This window comes from Aquarana catesbeiana, linkage group LG04 (assembly GCF_042186555.1).
Source record: "Aquarana catesbeiana isolate 2022-GZ linkage group LG04, ASM4218655v1, whole genome shotgun sequence".
NCBI lineage: Eukaryota > Metazoa > Chordata > Amphibia > Anura > Ranidae > Aquarana > Aquarana catesbeiana.
The window spans coordinates 186,029,392-186,050,553 of NC_133327.1; the positions used below are offsets into that span (position 1 = coordinate 186,029,392).

Here is a 21,162-nt window from a genome sequence, read left to right on the forward strand (position 1 = left end):
TTATTATAATGCTTGTTTTTTTTTTTTTTTTTTGGGGTAAGTGACCACACACCATTATCACGTAGTTTTAAGATCAAAGATACAACTATGTTGGTGTCCCTTGTTAATTTTACATTGTATTTTTTTTCTATGTAACTGCCTACTCCCAAACTGTCATTTGAAGTAAAACACACAGCCAAGTATTATTCTACACAATTTTTTTATTGTGCAGAAAAAAAACAAAACAAAATAAATTATACATGCTATCTGCCATCCAAATACAAAGAACTTCACCAACAAGTGCATTCCATGCATACAAATATATAGAAAATATTACAAATAAAATCATTATTAAAAAAAAAAAAATAAATAATAGAAATTAGTAAGTAGTGAAGGGGTTAAAATTCCCAGTCCAGCGGGGTTTTTGGGGTTCTTGTGGCTGATATTTCCACTGACCGCCATGCTGCCGTGGTGGGTGGGGTAGCTGTGGTGTGTGGGTTGGCTGTGGAGGTGGGGCCACAAAATCAGAAATGTGGGTGCTTTCTGAAATTTGGACCCCCACCCCCTTGTTGAGGAGCTGCAGGATAAGTTCCTCACACCTGCTCCTTTGCTCACCGGCCATCTGCCTTAATTTATTGGCCGTTGCACGCCCAAATGCCTCAGCCTCATCTGGGTCATTACGGAGCGCAGTAGTGGCCTGGCTGAGAAAGGAAGCTGTGGCCTCCTCCAGATTCCTGCTCTTCCTGGCCCTTTTAGCAGGAGGGTGTAGGGGAGGGATCTGGCCGCTGGCTCCTCCAGACTGACACTTTCCTGTGTATGAAAATGGGACATAATTAGAATCTTTTTTAGCGTTTGGTCATCAATCACACACAATTTTGATCTCCTCGCTGTTGCAAATTGAATGTGGAGAAATAGAAAAGACTATCATTCTGACCCCAGCATTTTTCATTCTTGTTCAAATCATTTTTGGTCACTACTGTCTATTGATATGGAAACCACTTTGTTAAGGCAGAAATATTTTCCCAATAACGTCTAGTTATCATCATTGTATTTTTTTATACAAATATGTTCAACAATGCTATACCTGGGTCAAGCTGGGCTCATTCACATCTTCATCCTGTGCATCAGGACCTGTGGCTACAGCAGACATCAAAGGGAGCGTAGACAGCGATGGCCTGGGTTCTGTCTGGTAAGTCAAAAACCGCAGGCTGTGGTAATACCACAGCCTGGGAACATTAAGGTCATCCGCTGCTGCTCCTGGTCTATCGGATTCCAGGACCTTGTTCAGCTCTCTTTTTTTAAATGTACTCCTCAGGTTAGCAATCTTTTGCTTGACAACTTGACCAGTTTCTTCAAAGCTACCTTCCTCAATATTTTATTTGAGTAGTCTCTACCCTTCACCTTCCAGAGACAGGGCAGTTCCCGGTACAGGTCAATGAATTGGGGAAGAAATTCAGGCAAAGTAAATTTTATCCGTCATGATAAATGATATGATGCCTGCAAGACAGAACACAAGACAAACCATAATGTTTTTGGACGTTCCTTTTTCTCAAGTCATCTTCCAGGACGGCACACCTGAGAGATGAGAGGCTCCTCCCCACAGGAAACACAATCAATCAACAGCTGTTTTAAGTCCACACCCTTCCCCCTGATCCTCAGTTTTTGATTGTGTTTCTCCCTACACGGCGAAACTGTTTGTTTTTTTCCAAATGACCGAAGCCTGGGGCTGGTGGTCTCCCCCTGGGAGCCGGACCAAATGCCTGGGAAGCCTCTGGGTCTGGCGGGATATATTTATCCTTCCCGGGGGGTTCCCCTATCCTTTCCTCAGGGGGGGGGGCAGCAGAAACTGGGTAAGCCCCCCTGAGAGCTGAAGACCCCTGGGTACAGTGGTGTCCCCAGAACTTCAGGGGCCTTTATCCTGTCTCCCCCCCCCTTACCTGTCCGGACGTCCGTACAGATGGGGTGCAGGCCGTCGGTTCTTTCCAGGGGGATCGTATCCCCTGACTCCTGGGTCCCTGGTAGCTCGCGTGGGCTGCTGGGGAGGGCACCGCCTGAACGACCCGCGTTCTTACCCAGAAGGGAAGGCTGAGAGTCAGCAGGAGCAGGCGCCCACATCCTCCTTTCGAGGAGGCACCAGTTTACTATGGTGAATGTCTGCCTAAACCACCTCAGATGGGAATGAGGAACGTACGGCATTGCCCCCCCCCCATGTGTATATACTGACTGGACAGTGCAGGACACAGCCTAACCTTGCAGCTCCCTAAAGGGACAGCAGTTGTGGGGGGGGGGGGCACTTTGGCGGCTATCCTCCTTGCATGTGGACCATAAGGATGGAAAAGCAAGCCCGCTGGCTGTGGCAAAAGGGGAAGACGACAACGGTGAGTCAAAAATCCCCAATCCCAGCCAGATGGTTTCTGGGCATTTGAGATAATCTCCCCTGGGGTCTGGATTCAAATAGCCCAGAAGCTTTTGCTAAAGACACCAGCCACAGCTCCCTCCTACATCAGAGATGCTGTATGGTGGACAAGTGGTGCAGAGGAGCGAGTGTGCCTAAACCACCTCAGATGGGAAAGAGGTAGGTAAGGCATTTTTTCCCCTTCCACCTGTATTTACTGAGTGGTGTAGTGCAGGACCTGGGGTCTCCATAACAAAATAGCCCAGAAGCTACTGCTAAAAACCACCAGCCACAGCTTCCTCTTATAGCAGAGACACTGTGGTTATCACAACAGTAGGTTGCCAGCCTCTCCCTACATACCCGGTTGTGGTACATTAGTAGGGGTGAATACAGCAAAGAGGGTGACCTGGTAGAACAAAGAGTTCCTTACTGGCCAGGTATACCACTGAACAAGTTATTAATGGTGCAATGGTTGAAGGATTCAGGAGTAAGCTCCCTTGCTCAGCAGGTGCACTAGGTATCTGGCCCTATTAGCTCAGCTGCTAGGAATCTGCTTAAAGTTGCTCCAAGATGCTTAAAAGCTGACCTAACTTTCAACAATGTGGCAGGGACCAAGCTTCTGTGTGGCACAGTAGGGGTTCCCTTGTGACAGATCCTCCTTTTGGGGGTTGCTTGCTATGGGTAACTTTTCATAAGCTCCAACCTCCCACTCCACTCATACATTGTGGTTATATTTTAATGCAGGGGGTAAGAAAAACCTTTTTGTTGGTTTGGGCTACAGTCCACTCAGTGACAGATCTAAAAGCGATTTACCATAAATCGTTTTTCCTATATCCTTTGATTAAGGATTTTCTGTGCAAACATATGCAAGAGCTAGATGGCTATATGATTGCTTCTTTAAGGGCTGCAGGTGGCTATTTACCTCCAGGCTAAATTAGTAACCACCCTTTTTAGAGGTCTTATATTGGTCTCTAGGGCTGGGCTCATTGAGACTTTAGTTACTGATCAGCCCCACCCGTGTATGAGCTGGCTAGCGTTTGCTCAATCTACGGAGGTAAGGTAGGACAACAGCTACTATAGTAAGGTGTCCAACCATTTTAGGATTGGTTCCTTCACTGGTGGTGAAGGATTAGTATCTACAGCCCAGGCTATGCCTATAAAATAATTTGCCCCTGTTTGGTTATTTCATAAAGGGATACACCATGACTCCTTCTTGGCTGCTCACCAGTAGACCTCAGTAGTGAAGGTTTGTCCTTGCTGGGGTGTTTGGCACAACTAAAGTACACATTGAGATTTGTGACATCTCTGCTGAAGCTTGTTGGGTGTCCTTTATATCCTAAAGGTACTGCTTTGTTTGGCTACAGATCAGAAAATACAACAGGGAAGGTGGTCTGTACTTTCTGGTTTTGTGCTGCACGCCAGAAAGGCACATCATTGAGTCTGGTTATGACATTTCTGCTCATAATTGTTATATTGCTGCACATCAGACCTACACAAGATTGGGGTCTGTCTGTGGGGTTTTTGTGTTCTGTATTACTGCCTTATTGGTTGCTTATCAGAAAGGCAGCAGGAAAGATTGATGGCAGGGGGGTAGTACATATACTGTCTTTGGTAATCGGTACAGCACCACAAGGTGGCGTCGTGCCGATTCAGACAGGGCTATTAACGGCAATAGCTGCCGATTTTAGGCATGCGATTTGACATGTGAGTCGCATGCCAAATCGCTTCAATATGGATGTGCTATCTCTATTCAGAATTGTTAGATTGTTGCACATTAGAGATATACACGATTGAGGTTTGTCTGTGGGTCCTGTATTACTGCCTTATTGGTTGCTTATCAGAAAGGTAGCAGTGAAGATGGATGGTCCTGATTTTGTTGGAAAATACAAATTGAACCTGTGCCAAGGGTAGTAAACATACTGCCATTGGACGTCGTGCTGATTCAGACAGGGCTATTAACGGCAATGGCTGCCGATTTTAGGCATGCGATTTTGACATGTTGAGTCGCATGCCAAATCACTTCAATATGGATGTGCTATCTCTATTCAGAACTGTGATATTATTGCACATCAGAGATATACAAGATTGAGGTCTGTCTGTGGGTCCTGTATTACTGCCTTATTGGTTGCTTATCAGAAAGGCAGCAGTGATGATGGATGGTCCTGATTTTGTTGGAAAATACAAAATTGAACCTGTGCCAGGGGTAGTACACATACTGCCATTGGTAATCAGTGCAGCACCACAAAGTGGCCAGTGCTGATTCAGACAGTGCTATTAACGGCAATGGCTGCCAATTTTAGGCATGCAATTTGACATGTTGAGTCACATGCCAAATCACTTGAATATGGATGTGCTATCTCTATTCAAGATTGTTGTTGCACATCAGACACATACAAGATTGAAGGTTGTCTGTCCTTTATGTCTTTCATTTACTGCCTTATTGGCTGCATATCAGAAAGGACACAACAGTGAAGGTTGTTTGTCTTTTTCTGATTTGTTTTTGCTGCTCAGCAGGGAGACACATTGAGGGTGGTGACATCTCTGCTCAGTATCGGTATATGCTACACATCAGACATACACAAAGATTGAACATTGTTTGTGTCCTGTATGTCCTATATTTACTGCCTTATCGTCCGTATATCAGAAAGGCACAGCAGTAAGTGGTGTTTCTCATTGATCTTCCTTGCTGTTTCTTAGGTATACACAGTAGGGGGTTGTTGGCTGCACTCCTCCAGGGAGCCACAGCATGGGGACCCCTTGTTTGTTCGACCCGAAAACTGCTTTTTCCTGCGACCTGTGTAATCTTGAGGTCTGTGGTTCCGTAAGCAGGGACTGCTGGAGACGCTGCGACCTGGAGTCGCACAGTCACGAATGGTACCCTTTGGAAGCCATAGTATATGACTTCTCATGCGTCTTGCAGTCCCAAGTGACAGGTTGGGTCGCACGGGTGTGGGAACCCTAAGCTTATCTGTCCCTTCTGGTTCAGGTTTTGCAACACAGCAGGAATAATCATTGTGGAGTTATTGCCTTATTTTGCAGTAGACCAGAAAGATCGCAGCTGTAAAGGCTGTCTGTTGTTTCTTTGTTTTTATGTTGCTGCACAGCAGAAGTACTCAACATTGAAGCTTGTTGGTGCTTTCTGTTTCATATTGCCTTACCTTATGGCACTTCAGAAAAACACAATGCTGTAGGTTGCTTGTGTTCTTTCTCTGTTGGTTCTATGTAACTGCACTACAGAACTGCATAACAGGAAGGATTGTCTTATAACTGTACTTGGTGGTTCGTCATAAATACGCAACATAGAAGTTTGGGTCTTTCTGTCTTCTCTTTATAGCCTTGTTTTGCTGTACATCAGTAAAACACCACTGTAAAAGGGGGTTCCCGTCCTTTCTGTATTTACCAGTTATGACCTAGCTAGCTGCACTTCAGAAATGCGCAGCATTTAAGGTGTGTTTGTGTCTTAATGCTTACATATTGGCCGCACATCAGAAAACCAGACTGTGAGGTTCAGATTTGGGTCTCTTCCCATATTTGATATTTTGGTTTAGCTAGTCACACTCAGATACACAACATTGTTGTCTATGCTTGTGTCCTTTCTGTCTAAATCTATTGTGCTATGTCCACAATCTATGATTTTTTATTTTTTTATTTGTGATATTAATAATACATGTATCACCTTTTTGTATTTCAGCCTTCTCTTCCCTGGAAGGGCTAGGAGTTCTGGCTGCAGATGTCAGAAAGCCTCGACCCCTTACATTCAGGGATGCCAGAGGCATTTCCTAGGGTTAAAGCCCAGTAGAGTTATGGGTCACTGGAGGAAGGCGATAATGAATCGCCCTGTTTAATAAGAACTTAGGAAGTTCGGTTCAGAGGAGTTTATGGCCTGAAGATGAAGTATAAACATGTATACCCGACCAAATAGCTTACAGCTCGGTGCATGGCCTTCATTTTGCCCTTCTAGCAAAACTAGATGTAGCAATATGAGTGTTCTTCTCCTGCTATAGATGTTAATCTCCTGAGCAGTGAATGTATTGCCTAGTATCCTTATAGAATTGCTTCTAAAACCTGTATATGTTCAAAAATTGAATAAAACTGACTGGTGGTGAATATTTCTATTCAAAATGAAAATGCAACAACTGGTGCTCCAATTGTTCAACAAAGGTGCATTGTGCCCTTTGAGTTAAGTAATTGTGGATATAGATGTAATATCATCTAGGTGGAAAGTGTTTAAAAAAAAAAAAAAAAAACACCTCTCTTTAAAATGACTTTATAATTCCTAAAGTGTGTGTGCCAAAAATGAATAAATATGTGACTGGTGCCAAGTCCTTACTGTTAAAGGTACAATTGCAACATAAGGTGCTTCAATTATTCAACAAAAGTGCATAGTGCAGCATCACTAAAGTGTACTTTCATATTTTATATTTATTTTTATATTTTTAATATGTTTATAATATCTAATTTTTGACATGTATGTTTAAACCTTAGAACATAGAGTAATAGTGGGACCAGTATGTGCATATACTTTTTTCCAAAAAACGATTAGCAGTGGCTTGGGGGTGTCACCGACCCGGAAGTCGGCTTAGATTTCAATATGAAGTGGGGGAAGAAAGAATGCGGCCGGGAGTCAAGGGTGACGTTCTTTGCTGACAGCTCTGACTCGACGTTCCCCCACTAACAGTAAAGCGCAGGCGCGCTACCCGGGCTTCGGTCTACAAAATCCCCAAGAAAATGGCCGCCATAAGGACTCAATGGATAGTTCTACTAGGCTTCGGTCTGTAATATCCACAAGAAAATGGCTGCTAACAACCTAATGCACAGTCCTATTAGGCTTCGGTCTTCAAAATCCTAGCAAAAATGGCCGCCGATCCAATTGCACTTATTACTGGCCACACTATTTAAACTCCGGAGGTACAGCAAGATGAACGCCCCAGTAGAAGTCTGACGACGAAACGTGCGTAGGGCGGGTTACGAACGTCTTGCAGCACCTCTAACAAAGGAAATTCGCTAACTTTTGGCATGCTTGATTTGTTCATTTGAAATGTGAGTACATTTGTCTATTAAGTTTTAATAAAAGTTCTCCTATGGTTTTACGCGATGGGCATACCTTCTTTCCTTTACATGTAATTACTACACCACAATACGCAAGTAAAGTTTGGGGGATATCCTTTTTTTTTTTTTTTTTTTTTTTTTTTTTTTTTAAGTGGTTAAACGTTTTTATTTATATTTATACAAAATACAACTCAATATACAATATTCTTACAGTAACATAATACTAATAGACAAAACACCACTCCTAGATGTACATAAGAACCTCATATCCAAAGTGCTCTATTATTTCTTTGCCTTTTCTCCCCTCCCCCCTCCCCCCTCCCCCCTCCCCACCCCTTTCCCTTCTTTCCCTTATAACATCCCTTCCCACTCTTCCCTTCCCTTACCCCTCCCCCTCCCCTCAATCCCCCCCTTCTCCTACCCACCCCATCCCGTTCACCTCATTCCAACACATATTAACTTTCCTATTCGTAAGGGCAATGTCTCTATATTTCACTATAGCGGGTATCCCACTTCCTCCAGCCAGGGTCTCCAAAGTATTTTAAATGCTTTTAGATTCCTCCTTCTTATATATACTGCCTTTTCCTTCCACATTGTTTCAGTCACCGTTTTAATCCATTCATCTTTCCGTGGGGGGGTACTTGCCTGCCATCTTTGAGCAATTAACTTTCTTGCCTGAAAGAGACATCTCTGAACTATTGTAGTTTTGCAGATTCCTATATCCATACTCTCTCCTACTCCTAAAATACATAATTTCGGGTCCATTTTAAGTTCTAAGGAGAGGACCTTATTGAGGGTTTTTACAATCTCTGACCAGTACTGGAATAATTTCGGACACTTCCATAGCATATGCAACAAGTCCCCCTCCTCTTGACATCTAGGACATTTGGCATCCATTCTCCTCCCAAATTCGAATAACCTTTTAGGGGTGTAATACGTCCTATGGAGCAACATTAGATGCGACATCTTTTGGGCAGGGGAAACCGACACCCGATGTCCCCCCACTAGTATCTCCCTCCACTGCCCTTCTGTAAACACACCCAACTCTCTCTCCCATTTACCTCTACTTTTAAGTTTTCCCGGGGTCTCTATACTATTTTTACAGATATGTGGGTATAATTCAGCTATAGACCCACAGTGGCCCTCCTGGTCGCCCAGTTTCTGAAGCACGCAGGACTCATTCCAGGAGGGACCCTGGTCCCCAAACTGTGCCTTAAGGGCATGTTTAACTTGTATGTAGTTATATAATGAGCTATCTGGTATATCGAATTCTTCTTTCAATACGGAAAAGGGTTTTAGCGAAGACTGATTATATAACTGAACTAGTTTCTTTATTCCCCTTTTTTCCCATATTTTAATTTTTCCTATTTCTTGTAGTTCTTGTAAGTTCTTATTATTCCACAGAGGAGTGCATTTGAGCCGACCATTCATTCCCAACAGTACTTTAACGGAACTCCAAACTTTTTTTATTAATTTGACCGTAGGGGTTTTATGTATAAAGGAGTCCGCCTCCAATGGCTCTATCACGGTCCTGTGGGGGGCTCCCGTAATCGTCAAACTCTCATTGCTATTTTTCCCCAAGTGTTGCAGCTGGGCTGCCAGAAAATAACTACGTGGATGCGGTACTGCCATCCCCCCTTCCCGCGAGGGGAGTTGTAGGGTCTGCAATCTTATCCTGGGAGATCCCCCTTTGCATATAGGTCTCAAAATATATATATCTATTTTGTCAAACCATTTCCTGTTTATCCATATTGGCGAGTTCTGCATTATATACAGTAATTGGGGAAGCCATAACATTTTAATTAAATTACACCTCCCCGCTGTTGATAACGGGAGGCCCTTCCATATTTCAATCTTGCTTTTAAATTTCTTTAACAAGGGGGTTAAATTATTATCTAGGTAACTCTCTGGATCCTTGGTTATCTTAATACCTAGATATTTTGTTAACGCTGTTATTTCTAACCTACTATTATTTGGAGGGGTATCTGCACTAGCGGGGTCTAATGGCAATAAAACTGATTTTCCCCAGTTTATAGACAATCCCGAGATTTTCCCGAACCCCGAGAATATATCCATTACTTGTCTCAGGGATCCCTCAGTGTCTCCCATGAATATGAGGACGTCGTCCGCATACAATGCGATCCGCTCCTCACCATCCTCCCTCTGGAATCCCACTATTTTCCTGTCTTGCCTTACTGTTGTAGCTAATGGCTCCATGGCTAGGGCACAAATCATGGGAGACAAAGGGCATCCCTGCCTTGATCCTCTCTCTAATTTGAACCCGGTCGAATAATCATTATTGACTTTTACTTTTGCAAATGGTTCATTGTACAATACTTTAACCCATTTGATAAACGAGGGACCGAAACCATATTCTTTTAATACTCTCCAAACATATTCCCATTCTAAACTGTCGAATGCTTTTACTACATCCAACAAAAGAATTGCCCTCAAGCCCCTGTTTTCCGTGGGAATCTGCAAGTTCAAAAGAACTTTCCTGATGTTCATACTGGTTGTTCGATGGGGTATGAATCCCGTCTGGTCCGGGTGAACTATTTTATGGATCACTTTCTTTACTCTGGTAGCTAAAATTTTTGCTAAGATCTTTACATCTGCACAGAGTAGTGATATGGGTCTATATGACCCAGGGTCCAGGGGGTCTTTCCCCTCTTTATGCAATACTATTATTGTAGCTTCTGTCATTGAAGTGGGTAACCTCCCTTGCTCTTTTGCCCAGTTAAATACGTCCAAAAGTTCCTGAAATAGTACCTCCCCATACTGTTTGTATATCTCGACTGGGAGACCATCGGGACCTGGTGATTTATTATTGGCCATTTCTGATATTGCCATTTTGATCTCTTCTATGGTAATTGGTCTTTCCAATTCATCCACATCCATCCCCTCCAGTGTTGGTATATCGATATTTTGAAAAAATTTGTCCAATTCCCCCTCATCTGTGGCCCCCCTGGATTTATATAACCTCTCATAGTATTCTTTAAACGTCCCAGTAATCATTTCTAATTGAGATGTTGTCACTCCTACCGAGGTCTTAATAGCCGGGACCACGGATGGGGGGGAGCCGGACCTAACTATTTGGGCCAGTATCTTTCCAACTTTTTCCCCTTCCCTGTACATAGCTTGTTTCTGGAATGCCCTTTTATTTTCTACTTTCCTTATTATTATATCTTTATACCTTTGTTGTTTATTCTCCTACACTCTCTGTTTTCCAGGGGAAGGTTCATTCGTGTATTCTCTTTCAGCAGCAATTAATTCCCTCTTAAACCGCTACTCCCAATCCCGGGACGTTTTTTTAATTTTTGACACCTTCTGTATAAGTAAGCCCCTTAAATATGCCTTCAGTGCGTCCCACAACACCCCCCTTGATGTGGTGCCCGAATTAAACTTTATGAATTCTTTCAACTCTGCTATTACCTCTTCCTGATTCTCTATTACCTCCAGCCAAGCTGGATTCAACTTCCATGTTCTATAGGTTTTCTTATAACCCAGGTTTATCGAGATTATGAGCGGAGAATGGTCCGATACCCCTCTAGGTTGATAGATTATATTATTTATTACTTGTGATGCTAGGCCATTACCTAAAACTAAATCAATCCTTGATAGTGAAGCACAGGAACTCGAGTAGCACGAAAACTGCAAGGCCCCCGGGTTCCGTATTCTCCACGTCAAGCAGCCCTGCTTCTTGAAGGAATTGTTTCAACCGATTTTCCTGCTTTCGTTGGCTCTGTTTCCCCCCCAGGGAGTCTATCTACTTTATTGTCCAAAACCATGTTGAAATCCCCGACAACTATAACTGGTAGTTCAGCCTTGTCAATTATAAATTCCATAAGGTTATACATAATATCCAGTTTGAACGGGGGAGGGATATATAAATTAGCCAATATACATTGCATATTTTCTATAACACAATGTAGGAACACATATCGCCCCTCTTCGTCTATCCTGCACTGTCTGCAAATAAACGCTACCCTACTACCAATCAGAGTTGATACTCCTCTAGAGTAGGAGGTATGTATAGAGTGGAACTGGTGTTGATATCTCTTGTTCCACAAGTTATTTTTAGTATCTTTTGTCAGGTGTGTCTCTTGCAGACAGGCAATTTCGACTTTAAATGTATCTAAACCATCATATACTGCTGCTCGTTTAACAGGGGTACCCAACCCTCTAACATTCCATGACCCGATGTTCAGGACCATGATTTATACTTATATTTATAAACAGGAGATCCCAAGTTAAGGGGAAAAGGCAGTAGTGGAGGTGAGCAAAACACCAACAGCAGGAGAAAAAAAAAAAACCCCCACGCCTTATATTCCCAACTAACCAAGGTGCTTATCTCAACTAATAAGAGGGGTTTTTCCCCATCACACAACCTTTTTACTTTAGTGGCTTCAAGTCCAAAAGACCTATGCATAATACACGTGACGTACATATTAACTATAACTATTTATAATTTGCTAGTGTATTCAGTACAAACTTGTGAAAAAAAAAAAAAACAATTTTTTAAAAATATGATTTTTTTTGTGCAGAAAAAATTTCCCTACGATCCTAAAATGCAAACGTATCCTTTTCTGTGTCTTCATGTTATAATCATTACCCTCCCCTTCCCAGCTCCCCCCACCCTCCCCTCCCCCCCCCCCACACCATTCTAGGTCCCCCTTGTAGGCTTTTTTAATGACCGTCACCCTCTCCTCTACCCCTACCCTTCTTACTCTCAATCCCCCCCCCTTCTCCACCAACCCTCACCCAAACGAAGAATCTTCTCTCTGTCACAACCCTGTGAATCCCCCCACCCCACACATAGAAATTATAGCATTTTGTACTCTTTCCTTCCTCATTTACAGCCCCCGTTTATTTTAGCAAAAGCTGATCTCTCTTTTCATCCAACCATGCGCGTGCTCTCTCCTGGGGATTCAAAGATCTGACTACCCCCCAGCGCATTTACCCGAAGCCTGGCGGGGTAAAGAAGAGCATACGTAATGTCATACATTTGGAGGCTGCGCTTAATACCCAGAAATTTCATCCTGCGCTTCTGCAATTCGGGTGAAAAGTCAGGGTACATTGATATCTTGGCTCCATTATAATACAGGTTCACCCTTTCTCTAGCCCTTCGAAGAAGGGTCACCTTATCCTTATAGTTTAGGAACTTCAATAACAAGGCTCTTGGGGGACTACCCTGAGCAGGCGGTCTAAATGGAATTCTATGTGCCCTTTCAATGGAGAACTGCTGTGAGAATGTTTCTACCCCAAAAGTTTCAATTAGCCATTTTTCCACAAAACCTGCCGGGTCTAGTCCCTCGCTCTTCTCTGGGAGCCCAACTATCCTCACATGATCTCTCCTGAGTCTGTTTTCCATTTCGTCGAATTTTTCCATAAGCCTTTTTATCTGATCTTTCTGTGCTTTTAACTCTTGCTTCATTGGGTTTAAGTCATCCTCCAGCAGACTTATTCTCCCTTCTATTTCTGTCACCCTAACTGCCATTTTCTTGAGGTCTTGGCTTACATGGGCTAGTTCTTCCCTAATGTCTTTCATTTGGTCCGCCATATTGCTCAGAGATTGTTTGCAGGAGTTAACTGCGGTAAGGATTTCTTTAAGGGTTGGTTCATCTTCCGTTGCTTGTAGCTGGGTGCTATTTGTTTCTGTTATTTTCCTCACCATAATTGCACCTTTATTTAAGGGGTTCTTTGTTGTAGTATTATTTGGGAGCGTATTCGTCTGGCCCAGGCTCTTCCTGTCTGACGCTGTTTTGCTTTGTACCTGCTGCCCCCCTTTCGTTGGTGTATGGTCTGTTATATTAACCAGTCTCTCCAATTTTGCAGTTGCCGCAACCGCAGCTGCCGTTGCCCCTGCTACCGATGACACTCCACCTTTGTCCTTATCTTTTTCTTTAGCTGAACGTAAAGACTGAGACCCCATAGGTTCTGCATTTGCTTGCTCGTCCCCCTTCCTTCTTGTAGACATGTCTGACTCCTCCGGTCTCCACCGAATTGGTATTATTTGTACTGCTGCAACAACACAGTAAGAGGGCCAGGAGGATTTCTTTAAGGGTTGGTTCATCTTCCGTTGCTTGTAGCTGGGTGCTATTTGTTTCTGTTATTTTCCTCACCATAATTGCACCTTTATTTAAGGGGTTCTTTGTTGTAGTATTATTTGGGAGCGTATTCGTCTGGCCCAGGCTCTTCCTGTCTGACGCTGTTTTGCTTTGTACCTGCTGCCCCCCTTTCGTTGGTGTATGGTCTGTTATATTAACCAGTCTCTCCAATTTTGCAGTTGCCGCAACCGCAGCTGCCGTTGCCCCTGCTACCGATGACACTCCACCTTTGTCCTTATCTTTTTCTTTAGCTGAACGTAAAGACTGAGACCCCATAGGTTCTGCATTTGCTTGCTCGTCCCCCTTCCTTCTTGTAGACATGTCTGACTCCTCCGGTCTCCACCGAATTGGTATTATTTGTACTGCTGCAACAACACAGTAAGAGGGCCGGGAGCCAAAAAAAAAAAAAAGGGGACCCCCAAGATTTAATTAGTATGAGGGAGTGGCCGATGCACAAGGAGGCACTTTGGAGGCTTCAACGTGTTGTCAAATAGAGCCCTGATATTAAACTCCTCAGTATAGTATGCCAATATGTTGTAGTATATCGCTACCCTGTCTCATAACACCAGCAAGTCCCAATAAGTCCCACATGTAATCTGGCATATATGAGCTTCTTCCGACAATGGAGGATATACAGGGTTTAGGGAGCTTTAGGCGACACACTCTCACCAGCGTCAGTTTAAACAGTTCAGTAAGGTACACATATAAGCCTATTCACTCACCCAGGGATCATTTATGTGCCACTGTGTCGTTATTACGGGGGGGGGCTCGGGTACCTCCGCACTCCGGTCCTGTACAGTGATTTCTCACGCCGGGACCTCCGCTGTTTACACTCCGGCGTCAGTGTCTGGGGCCGACGAGACGGCTCTTCTCAGACGAACTCCCGCGAGAGCTTGTCTCGTCACCGCTTGTCTCCACTTGTCTCCGCTCAGCTTCCTTTCGGAACTGGAATCCTCCGAAGTCTCCCGGAAGCCTCCGAAGAGTGAAGGGGGATGCAGTGCAGCAGCACTTCGGCTCCTGCAGCTGGACGCTGGGGGGAAATCCCAGGATGCGAGGTACAGGCGGCAGACAGGCACAGGGACTGCACAGGGGCTGCAAGGTTCAGGCATTAGCGCGGCATGTATCCCTCTTTCGTACAGAGATAGGCATTTTATTCATTCTATGGTGGGAGTGGGGTGGACACACTCACACACACTCCTCACCTCACCACCTCACTCCATCATCCACTTCCGGTCCCGCCTCTCCCCCTGGACGTTGCCCCTTGGGGGATATCCTTGATTGCTGCACAGTGGCAGACACTGTGACCGCGCATACCCCTATAGGGGAAAGGAGAATCCGGTGAGTGCAAGCATTGTCAGAGCATGCAGACAAGGCACTAATTAAAGAAACCAGCACCTGGATAAGAAGCTTTCCTACAGATATTTGACCCTCAAAGATTGAACACTACAAAATACTCCAAAAAGAACTTGTTTTTTTCATAAACGGAACTTTTCCTATCCAACCAATACTGGTCACAGCACAAGAGTCACTATTTATGATGGATATTTTGCACAATGTTGTATGGATTTGTATGATTTAACACTGGTCACTTTAGTGATGCTGCACTATGCACTTTTGTTGAATAATTGAAGCACCTTATGTTGCAATTGAACCTTTAACAGTAAGGACTTGGCACCAGTCACATATTTATTCATTTTTGGCACACACACTTTAGGAATTATAAAGTCATTTTAAAGAGAGGTGTTTTTTTTTTTTTGTCTCCAGCGCCATACTATTCCTGTTTTTCCTTTTTTCCTTTTTTTTTTTTTTTTTTACACTTTCCACCTAGATGATATTACATCTATATCCACAATTACTTAACTTAAAGGGCACAATGCACCTTTGTTGAACAATTGGAGCACCAGTTGTTGTATTTTCATTTTGAATAGAAATATTCACCACCAGTCAGTTTTATTCAATTTTTGAACATATACAGGTTTTAGAAGCAATTCTATAAGGATACTAGGCAATACATTCACTACAAAGAAAGAAAAAAAAAATTTGTCTCCATAAGGGCAGCGCCATACTACTCCTGCTTTTTTACCATTTTTTAATACTTTCCACTTAGGTGGTATTGTATGTGTAGAGGCAGCAGCCATATCCATAACTAAAACATTCAATTCATTGCGCGGATTTACCCCATACACCTACTAATCTCCTGAGCAGGCTCTCAGGCGTAAGTAAAACTATAGATTGGGCATGCCTTAAACCCAGGGATTAAGTTTTTGTTAATCTATTTCCCTTAAGTAGGTTTCCCTTCAGTCTTTGCTGACGTAAAGATAAAAATGAACAAAAAGGGGTTGTCTGTCAGGGGCCCCCCTTTTTTGGCAGTTTTATTTCCCTGGACAGGGTTGTGTTAAGACAGGCCCCCTTATGAATCAATGTAGTGTCCTTGTCTTACAACACAGGTCTCTGATTAATCTTTTTAGTGGTTCTAAACAACACCTATGGGCAGACTAGGCCATTGTTGGTAGATGTGTGACAGGCAACATTGATGACCTACAAGTTTAACATGTTTTCTGATTCCATCTTTAGGAGCCCACTCCACCTAGATCCTGCATCCGAAACAGAGAAGGCAGGGACACCGGTGGAGTAGACCGGCAGATCAGCCGCATGATCCAGCTAAGATACCTTCATCAAGCATATGGAGTAAAGGTAAAGCTTACTGCAGAACCGAGGTTCGCCAAGAGGGTCTTGCAGTGGTCCCACCCTAAGGTAGGCCTGAGGTACTTGATTATCCTCTCAGGTGTGCCGTCCTGGAAGATGATTTGAGAAAAGTACTAGTTACTTACCGGTAACTGTCTTTCTGGGAAATCTTCCAGGACGCAGGCCTACTTCCCACCCGTTGGAGGAGGGAAAATTTTAGAACACTAGAAGGTGAGTACCTATGAGGAATGATTTCCCTTGTGAACCAGGTTCAGGAGTTACTTCTCTACAAACTGAGGATCAGCTGTTGATTGATTGTGTTTCCTGTGGGGAGGAGCCTCTCATCTCTCAGGTGTGCTGTCCTGGAAGATTTCCCAGAAAGACAGTTACCGGTAAGTAACTAGTACATTTTTGGAACTTGTTGTTTCTTCTTTCGACAGGGAGGCACCAAAAAAGGAGGGTCCAGCCAAGCCACCACAAGGGACGAAGGGAGGCTACCCTCGCTCGGGCCTCAACAGTGGAGGCAACAAGGCCATCTCCCCCCCCCCCCAAAAACGTAAGTGCCAACTTCAAACACACTTATTTAGCCACCCACAGGGGTGTTTCTAGGGGGGGTGTCTACTTAAGGGGTAAAGAACGCTTTCTGGTTGCTGCCTGGCTCATCAGTGCCCATTAATACAGCCTTGCCAGTGTAGACATGGGTAGAGGAGAAACCCCGGGGCTCCCAGTCACACCTGCTAGGATGGTCATCATATATCCTATATCCCATAGGAGACAAGAGGGGTGGGGGTGCAAGTGCAGGACTTTTTCAATGTTGGCACTTGTCAGGTGTTTGCCCTATGGAAAATGCCATCACCTTCCCTTTTCTATGCATTTTTCACAGAAAAAAAAACAGTGCAGCATGGTGGAGTCCACTAGTCAGGAGAAAAACATTGACATCAGACCAAGTGCAATGTTGGTCAACTAATGTAGTAAAATGGATGCAAGAAACAGATGTGACTTGTGGTGGCTTAATGAATGGTGTATTGTTTCTTTTTAGAGGAAAGTGAGTGTGGTCAGCTCACCCAGGATGTTTTTTTGGAGCCATGGGATCTGACTCCTGGACCCAGCACAGACATTGCCATTGTGGACGTCAAATCCCCTGACGCGAGTCACAGTGAGGACCAAAGTGAACCAGAAGAGGAAGAAAGTATTCGGGAGCCTCTTTTTTGCGCAAGTAAGTATTCTTGGAATCTTTCTTCAAATGTGTATACATGTCAAGTGTTTTGATGTCCAAACCAAACACCCACCTCATTAGCAAAGTATGTAGTGCCTTAAAATTAGCATGGAGAAGGAAGAAGTGGAAGGAGCTGGCAGTGTCCCAGTTTGGGAGACCCAGGCACCAGGGCCAAGATTACAGAGTAGCTGCAGTGTGTACATTCCTAGTAGTGTGGGTGTCTAAAGGGCAAGCAGGTTGCAAGCAACAATAGACTAGGTAGGTCAGTATTTTCTGAATTTGACTAGTAACTTGACCATAACTCACTATGTAGGGCCTCAGCCACTTGACCATCGTTCCTTTTAATACCTTTAATACTTTTTACTCTTCTTACTAGGTCATGATCTTCCACGATGTACTATTGGCAGAATGAGTGCAGATATGTTGCATTGTTTGAAGGACCTGAAGCAAATCAAGCAGGCTGCCAATGCTTTACAGTAAAGAATAAGAGATTTTGTGGACATGTTTGCCAAATTTTAATTTCCTCTTGCCTGTTCTGAAGTTTATTAGCTCCTGATTGCCCTTTTAATAATTACCATGTTTTTATGACTTTTAAATGTGAAAGTTTAGGGGCAGAACAGTGAAAATGACAACATCACCCGTGCCAAATTCAAGAAATCAAGAATTGTAATGTTTATGTGTTTTTTAGAATCTAATACCCCAAATTTTAAGGTGCCCCCAAATTGGGCCTTAACATTCTTATTTCCCCCATGATCCTATGCCTAAATTGTGTGTAGTTCCATACATCGATTTTTCAAAAACCCCAGAACACAGTGTGTCAACATGTGCTATCTCCCATCACAGGGTATTAATGGACGCGTTTTAGGGGTGCAACCCCTTCCTCATAACTAAAGTATCTCAGAGAAAGGGGTCGCACCCCCTGAAATGTGTCCATTGATACCCTGTGATGGGAGATAGCACATGTTGACACACTGTGGGTTTAGAAAAATAGATATTTGTAACTACACACATTTTAGGCATGGGATCATAAGGGACATTTAATTGTTATGCCTCTATGTGTACGTGGCTTCAAATTTTGGCTTTTAGTGGGGTGAGATCACCCCATCTGAGGAAGGCAACATCCACACAGTCTTGGGATACGAATGTCTCGTTTGGCCTTCGCTTTACTAAACTCAAACTTTTGTAAGTTCCTGAGTTTGGGATGTGTGTCTAATGTTTTAGAACATGCCTGTTTAGCCACAAAAAAGGAGAAATAATGCAAAACATACATGTTATACACCAAGATGTTTGTTTTAAAACCTTAAAACGCACATGTGAATTTGCTTTGAGTAAAATGTTTTTTTACTAAACAATGTGTGGCTTATTATTTCATTGCTCAATACCGGTGTATTTGTTGTAGTTACAGTGACGATGTGCTCTTAAATGTGGACAACTCCTGCAATTTTTAGGCCTCCAAAAAATTAAAGGAGTTGTAAAGGCATAATGTTTTTGAACTTCGTGCAAGATCCATTAAGAACAAAAACATTGTGTGTGCGTAGCAGACCCACAGCACACCGTAATAGTTAGCTGAAGAACATATTGTCACCTCATGTAGAAATTAAGGTACATTTGCACTATTGGAGCAAGTTGGCAAAATAAAACCCATTTGGGAACATATTAGACATATAAGAAACACAGACAACAGTAGTTCAAATGAAATAGGAGTTTATGATCTACAAAAAAAATTATAAATGATCACTTACAATTTGCTGCCAAGCCACTGCCCCTCTACCCACAAAATATTCCGGTATTTCTGCCGTAAATCTTGGGCAATTCAGCACTGGCATTTATATAGCTGTCAGCACGCCCACAGACGGACAAGCTGCAGCCTCTTCAGCTGGGCCTACCACTGCAGAGTCCACGTCTTTTGGCAGTGAGGCTAGGTAGCTGGTACTCCTTCAAAAATTATGTAGAATACAGCAGCACATGATCACATGGTTTATCTTGTAGATTGCCAGGTTGATTGGAGTAAAAAACAGCCTGAAACAATGCGATAGGATGCCAAAGGCTTTTTCGACCACCCTTCTGGCACGAGAGAGCCCGTTTCATAGGAAACGGCTTCATCAGATGTTCCCCCAGAGCAAAGGCCTCATCTGCCACAAAACCAAAATTGAGGCCCTCAACATTCTCCTCCAGCAGGTGGCAAGTTTAAGGTGCCATTCTGGAGCTGCTTGTAGAACTCTGTCTGCATAATCACTCCTCCCATCATCCAAATACAAGAACTCGTAGTTGGCAGACACTACAGCTAGCATTACTATGCTGCAACAGCCCTTATAGTTAAAATAATAGGAGCCAGAGTTGGGTGGTGGTACAATCCGGACATGCTTGCCATCAGTAGCACCACCACAGTGGGGAAAATCCCACTGATGATGGAACTGGGTGGCAACATCCTGCCATTGCTCTTGGTTGGAAGGAAACTGGATTAAAAAAAAAGCAAAAAGAAAAGACTACTTCTGCACATAACATTGCAAGCAGATTTGACACAAACATGCTTAGCCAACATAAGGATACACTTAAATGAGTATTTAAAGACAAAAGTGGAAGGTCATCTTATCTGATTCCTCCCCCCCTGGTGGCCCATTGGACAAATTTTAGGGGGGTGGGGAGGTAATGGGTAGATGTTTTTGACAAGTATCCCTCTCCACTTCAATGAGAGCTGTTTGCATAAATAATCAGTGATACTTTGGCCAGTCCCTCCTTACTTACACTATTGGCAGCCCAGTGGACAGGTAAGAACTGTCATAATCTAAAAAGCTAGATACACACTGTCCAAATTCCAGCACATTTTTACATTATGATTTAACCAATCAGGATAATAGTAGACAAAAACTTAATAAGTTTCAATTTGTAGGTAATCAATCAGGCCCTTGCACTACATGGTTTGGTGAATTTATACAGGAATATGAACACAAAAGAGAGATGGTGTGCATGGGTTTTGCAAAGTCAGCAGATAGTTTATTTGGATCTGTTGACTTCGCATTTTTGGGGGGGAGGGAGGGTTCCAAATGAGTTTGAGCCCAAAAAAATGGCCTCTTGCACTCTGCCTAAATTTGAGGGCAATAATAACATTTGTACACATTTTAGGGGTTGTTTAGGGTAAGCCCCAATATGTAGCTGACAAAAAAATTGTTATGTTACTAGGCTAGGTGTGTATGGGCCCAGGATAGTATGCTGGGGAGGTTAGTGAAGGATAATATGCATGTATACCAAAAAAGGAGCAGGAAAAGCTTACAGGATGCATGAGGACAAATAGGACATTCACAGCATATTACAATATTGATAATTATGTAATCAACAAATTAATAAAATACATTAGCAAACATAAATACATAGAATGTAATCTTAGAGGTAAAAACTTACTTTAATATAGTCCTTCTGCAGGACTTGAATGATGGCTGAGCAGGTCTCCGGAATAATGACTCCCAGAACCTAGGGAGGGGGATCTCAGTCGTAAACTTGAGGTCCTGGAGACTTATCCCTGTCGCCTAGTACTGCTACATGGCTATGAGCCTTTGCTCTGGAGTGATGGAAAGCCTCATACATGTGTCCTGCTTCTTAATATGAGGGGTCACCAATGCCAAGAGTTGATGAAAGCAGGGGTCCGTCATCTGGATATTATTCCAAAAATCATCCGGATTATTCTCCTGGAGCTCCCGCAGCAATGGCATATGACATAATTGGTCACGATTAAG

General features: G+C 43.3%; 1 long non-coding RNA gene across 3 annotated transcripts in view; it reads left to right on the forward strand.

Annotated features, from left to right (window-relative positions):
• The window catches only part of LOC141139665 (uncharacterized), a 31,791-nt gene extending 13,530 nt beyond the window's left edge, over positions 1-18,261 (forward strand). For all 3 annotated transcript variants that reach the window (XR_012243784.1, XR_012243783.1, XR_012243785.1), the window contains exons 2-4: positions 16,656-16,771; positions 17,255-17,431; positions 17,808-18,261. This is a non-coding gene — a long non-coding RNA (uncharacterized lncRNA). The remainder of the gene's footprint in view (positions 1-16,655; positions 16,772-17,254; positions 17,432-17,807) is intronic.
• The last annotated feature ends 2,901 nt before the right edge of the window (positions 18,262-21,162 follow it).